Genomic DNA, 6,046 nt, shown 5'->3' with positions numbered 1-6,046 from the left:
AAGTAAGGTGAGGCAAAGAATGGGACACCTTTGAATCACACGCCACTGCCAAGACTGTCACGAGAACAGGGTTTGTTGTTGTTACTGTTGCTGCTGCTGGGTTGTCATTTAGCCACGGGCAACCTGAAGTTCTAGAAGTAGGTCTCTCAAACAAGACCTATCTTAGCTCCACTGTGGTGGCTTCATTATGAAAAAGGAGAGAAGTTTTCTCTCTCTCTCTCTTTTTTAAAAGTATTTATTTATTTATTTATTTATTTATTTATTTATTTATTTCAGAGGGAGAGAGAGAGAAAGAGACAGAGAGAGCGCATACATGAGCAGGGGGAGGAAGAAGCAGACGTCCCCCTGAGCAGGGAGCCCAATGCAGGGCTTGATCCCAGGACCCCAAGATCACGACCTGAGCCAAAGGCAGATGCTTAACCAACTGAACAACCCCGGGGCCCCAAGGAAGGTGCTGTTGTTTAATGACTCCGGGTGTCTCTTGGGAAAGTTAAGGAGCTCTCTTTCCCAACCCCAAATCAGATGGGTTTGATCTGACAGGTAAGGGCATCCCGAGGACAGCTGCCAAGATCAAGGAAGTCAGTGCCCCCTGGGGCTCTGGTCTGGGGAGTCAGCCTGGCATCACAGAGAGCAGCATGCCCTCATTTTGTGCCTTGGGTGGTACCACTGCAAATTCTTGGCTTGGCCTGAGTCTGCTTCTTGAGCTGGTTGTTGGGGTAGATCTCTGTGAGTTGCTGATGGCATAAACCTGTCTTGTATAGGTTTCGGCCAGGCTGCATGCAGAGTGGTTAATGTAGGTGGGGTCTTTTTTTTGGTCCCCGAGTTTAAATACTCTACAGAAGCAAATCTACTTAAGGTCTGGTTAGGGTTGGGAAGCCTTTGGCAAATCCATCTGTCTGGAAGTTCAGGATGAATCCAAAGAGCGAACACTGACATCCCCTCTTGCTGCCATTGTTATGAGTGACACTCCTAGGAGCTGGGGTGCCATGTCGGTGTGTCGGAGGGGAGCACTGAGACTTTAGAGTTTTAGATGAAGACTCGGTCGTGTGTGTTTCTAGAGCCAGTGCCCCCCGGGGGCTGGAGGAGGTACCTTCAAAGTTGTGCTTCTCTTTCAGCCATATGCACAGCCTCTGTTTACGTGATGCTAAACTACTTGCTTGCTTTTGAGGGGGAGTGCTTTATACTCAACCCCTCAGTGGCCGTCAGTATGGGCCCACTTCTCTCAGATGGCTCATCAAAAGGCTCACTCCTCTCAATGCTTTAAGAGAAAAGGACCCATGAGTCCTGAAGAGAGTTCACAATGAGTTCAGGCATCTGTCATCTGCTGTCTCTCTCCGTCTGGGTTCTTCCTGTGTAGGAAGAAGGGGCTGGATGCGCCCTCTGCTGGACAAAGGGCAGAAAGCCCTTATTTTGCCCCTCTGGGACTACTGGGTTTTCATTTTTCACCCGAGCCTTGGAAGATCAGAGGGAGTACCACTTGAAGTTCCCACCGTCCTCTGTGATGCCCGAAGTCGTTCATTGTGCCCCATGTCACTCTCTCCATCTGGGAGCAGGCAAGGTGTTCCATGGGCAGCCCCTTCCTCCCTACTTTCCCCGGTGATGACTTGCCACTCACTCCCAGTCACTTGGCAACTCTCTGGACACAAACGAACACAACTGAAAGCCAACAGAACCTATTTGTAAGCTCAGTTCAGGCCACACATCAACCAGCATGTCACTTCACATCTCTGACACTAACTCCTGAGCAAGCCTTAAAAAGAGTGTCCAGGATCCCACCTTAAAAATAAGCCAAGCCGGGCGCCTGGGTGGCTCAGTGGGTTAAAGCCTTTGCCTTCAGCTTGGGTCATGATCCCGGGGTCCTGGGATCGAGCCCCACATCAGGCTCTCTGCTCTGCGGGGATCCTGCTTCCCTCTCTCTCTCTGCCTGCCTCTCTGCCTACTTGTGGTCTCTCTATCAAATAAATAAATAAATTCTTAAAAAAAAAAAAAAAGCCAAGCCTATATGGTTAGGGCAAAGCCAGACTGTTATCTAAGGAGGAGAATGGCCTGGCAGCCCTCTGCAGAGGCAGACTCTCTAGGTGCACAGGGACCACAGGACCCGATCAGGCACCTATAGCCAAGGATGGCAAACAGTCTTGTTCTCTCCTGCTAGCCCTCATCACAGCTGTACATTGTACTGGGAATGACTCTGAGGCTCTAAGGAGACTCAGCAGGAAAGTGTGCGGGACTGTGGAGCCACGCCCCTCAGGTGCAGGAAGGGGGAGGCACCAGCCCTGCCACGATGGGCAACTCCACCCTACAGTCCTACTGGGGGTAACCCCAGCGTTCTGGGGACCGAGCAAATGGAGTTTCTCCTGCTCACGGCTCAACACTGTTCTCACCCCATAGTGGTGCTGAAACACTTTACTGTGCCCTGGTAAGTGACTTACAGGAGGAGTCTGGTCATAGAGAGACATGACAAGGGGAGGATGTCCAAGGGAGCATATCACTGACTCCTCTTCATCTGTGGTCACTGAGGACCTGAGCCCATGCTCCCCACATTCCTCCCCCACACACGTTTCTAAGACTGTGCTCTGGGACCTGGGCAAAGGGTGGAAAGAGCTTATGGGAAAAATCCTTTAAAAAATCATAAAACTGGCTGTTAGCAGCCTGCAGATATTGGCTGGTGCTTTGTGTGCACCAGTAACCAGACCTCAGATGTTGGAGACACCTGGTCTCTGATTGGCATGACTATCCCCGGAGTGTTGCAGAAATCTCCATCTTGGTATATGTGGTGACTTACCAAATATGCTTGTGAAAGTGGCAAAATATTGCCCTTTGCAGAAATGGCTTAGTAGAAGGATCTATTTCCTGTCTTCATTCCTTTCTCTATTTATATCTTGTTTCACAACAAACTTGGAGGGTTTTTTAATGCTGTATTTGAGACAATAAAATTAAAGGAAAATATATCGTTTAAAAAATAGAACTGTAGGAAAAACTAAGATGTTTAGAAAGCAGGGGTTCTCAACCTCTTTTGCTCCCTATACCGACACACTAGATTCTCACTCCAGAGGGAGTGGTGAAGAAGGGCGATCATTCTCATATGTACCCCACTCCCCTTTGCAAAGGAGAGTAGTGGTCATAGGCCCTCAAAAATCACTAAAACCTGGATTAAATTTTTGGCTTTGAGCTTTCCTTGCCACCAAAGAGGTAAGGGAAATAATGATAATCAGCTATGAACTGCACAGTTCCCATGCAGTCAAAAAATATGTCCCCTCTGGAGAAACACGGGTTAAGTCTGAAAGACCATATCCCTCCGCATCCATTCATTGAGGGAACAGGGAGGGATTCAGTGGGTGACATCTTCAGCATGCTATAGTCTACCTGCAGTCTACGAATTACGATTTATTAGGACCTCCTTCAGTGGATGGTGAGGTGGTTATGACAAGACACATTTCAAAAAAGAAGTTCTGGGCCAAGGCAAATGGTCCACGATTAAGGTTCTCTGAAGGTCTGGGTTAATCCAGAGAGGATCTTCAGATCCTCTAGGATTGTCTAGGAAGTGATCTTTATGTGATTCCCTGTTAGGATCATTTCCTTCATCTAGGCTTTTTGATAGAAGATGAGCATGGGATGTTCAGAGTCATAACCCAGAGCCCTGGAGTGCAGACAATCCACATGCATGTTCAGTAGATGGCATATACCTGCAGAATAAAAGCACCCAGCCAAGAGTGACCCAAAGAAGTCAGCCATCCCTCCTTTGCAGGAATGGTATTCTGGGGAAATTAACATGACAACTGAACTTTCCAGATGTTACGAAAAGTCAAAGACCAGATCCATAAGCCTAGGAAGGATAATCGATTATTCTGAGAAAAGACTGCAACAAATAGAAACTACACATTGAAATCATTTCATTTTATTTGTTACATAGGGCATCATGGTGAAAACCATGGTAAAAACATGTGCATCTAAAGAGACAGCAGTTGAAAGCAGTAGAAATGGAACCATTTCACTAGGGTCAACAACACCCACGGTTCACAAACCTCAGTGAACCATCAGAACTGCCCAAGGGTTTATTTAAAATGCAGAACTGAAGTCCGCAGAGATTCTGATTCTGTGGGTCAAAGAGCCACACATGTGTGCTCGGGCCACATAGGGGTCACAGGCTGACCCAGAATGGTTTCATCTTGGCCATGACCATGTGGGCAGTATGGAGCAGTATTTCACGTTATCCCCAGCTGGTTTAGCATGAGAACAGGCAAAGCGGTCAATAACTCATTTTTGTATAAAAGAATCTTGTGCATCATTTCCTTGTGGGCATCTTTCATTGTTGGTGAAATAAACTTGGAACAACTATTCCTCGGCGCTTTCCCTGAATACCTAGGGGAGATAGTCCTCCTGGCCCCAGGGACGCTTCTCTTGTTCTTTCTTCCAGTGGGATTTCCATGGGTACAGATTGTACACAGAAGCCGACAACCATCAGGGACCTGTTCGAGGCAAGTTCGTGCTCCATAAAACTCCATGTCCTTAGGTGAGCAAATGAGTTCCTAGTGGATTCTAGAAAAATGATTTAATAGAAAATCCTTATTGATTCTAGTGGGTGATTTCTCTTTTTATGGGCATGGAGCTAAGAAGAAAGCAAATCTCTCTCTTACAGAGATCGAATTTCAGTAGTTCACTTTGCGGGTCAGCCTGGTATCATGGCAGCCAACTTCTCTTGGCTTTCGTTGGAGGCAGCCTTTTGCTGTCACTTGCAGAAGTGAAATGGGAGGGGCGTGTTTCTCAAATACATCTTCTTGTGTTTTCTCTAGAACACGTTCTTGGTTAGATCCGTTAGCCTTTAAAGTTTACAACTTCCTTACTGCATTGTGTGGAAGTACAGTTTCAGAGGCAAAGAGAAGGCAGCTCGTACTTTCTGCAGAGCACGGTGGGCGGGAGGGGGCGTTCGGGGTTTGCAAATGGGGCAGGTTTTAATAAGGGCCCTAAAGTCTCGAGACTCAAAATGTCTCTCTGTTCTGACTGCCTTCTGTTCACCTCATTGGTTCACCTCATTTATTTCTCCTAAATAGTAGGAGATGGCTTAACACACCACCACTGACCCTGGACAGATGTGAATTAGTCACACGTGTTCACAGCATGGGGGAGGAGGACACGACATGCGGGGCAGGGCCCCATGGAGGTGGCTCACAGGAACAGAGCAACCACCCAGCGCACGCAGGGGCCATGCTCTGTGGTAATGAGAGGCTTGGGGGGACCTCTGGTTCTGGTGGGCAGATGTGATTGGCTTGTTTGAACCATGGCCGGGTGCAGCCTGTTGCACAGGGGAACTAGTAGATAGGAGCCTTTCCTGTTGGGTAGGGGCGTCTCTGGTCAGAGCAGGGACCTCATGGTTAGTCCTCTAAGCCTCAATGAGGCTCAAAGATGTCATGGCAGCTCGGAAAATCTGGGGCTTTCCAACACAGCCTCCAAGATCAATCTCTGCCTTCATTTGCCTATATTCCCTGGGTTACTTAGTTCTGGATTCAAATCTGGATTTGAACTTTCTTAGCCACTTAAGCAGAAGGGAGATACAATCTGTGATGAGATATACATTGTCCCTGAAGTCCAAAACAAAAAAAAAAAAAAAAAAAAAAGGTCCTCTACTCCAACAATACCTAGGTTAGAACACTCACTTCTTGAACAGCTCTGCCCGGGGTCAGAAGCTCCGAGCTCCTGCAGCCTTCTGGGGATTTTCCCCACCAGAGCAAAAATCTTGTAGTCTGATGGGATTCTTACAAGCCAATTTTTTTAAAAGATTTTATTTATTTATTTGAGAAAGAGAAAGAGAGAGAGAGCATGAGAGGGGGAAAGGTCAGAGGGAGAAGCAGACTCCCCGAGGAGCTGGGAGCCGGATGCGGGACTCCGGGATCATGATGTGAGCCAAAGGCAGCGGCTTAACCAACTGAGCCACCCAGGCACCCTCAAACCAATTTTGTTACTCTTTATTTCTTCATTTGAGTATTTCTGCTTTAAAATGTCTGTAGCCTGTATTTCTCCATAGAGGAAAAGGCATTTCCCAAATCGATTT

The sequence above is a fragment of the Martes martes genome (genome assembly GCF_963455335.1).
Source record: "Martes martes genome assembly, chromosome: 3".
Taxonomy (NCBI): domain Eukaryota; kingdom Metazoa; phylum Chordata; class Mammalia; order Carnivora; family Mustelidae; genus Martes; species Martes martes.
The sequence above is the reverse complement of the archived record's forward strand: the minus strand, read 5'-3'. Positions refer to the sequence as shown.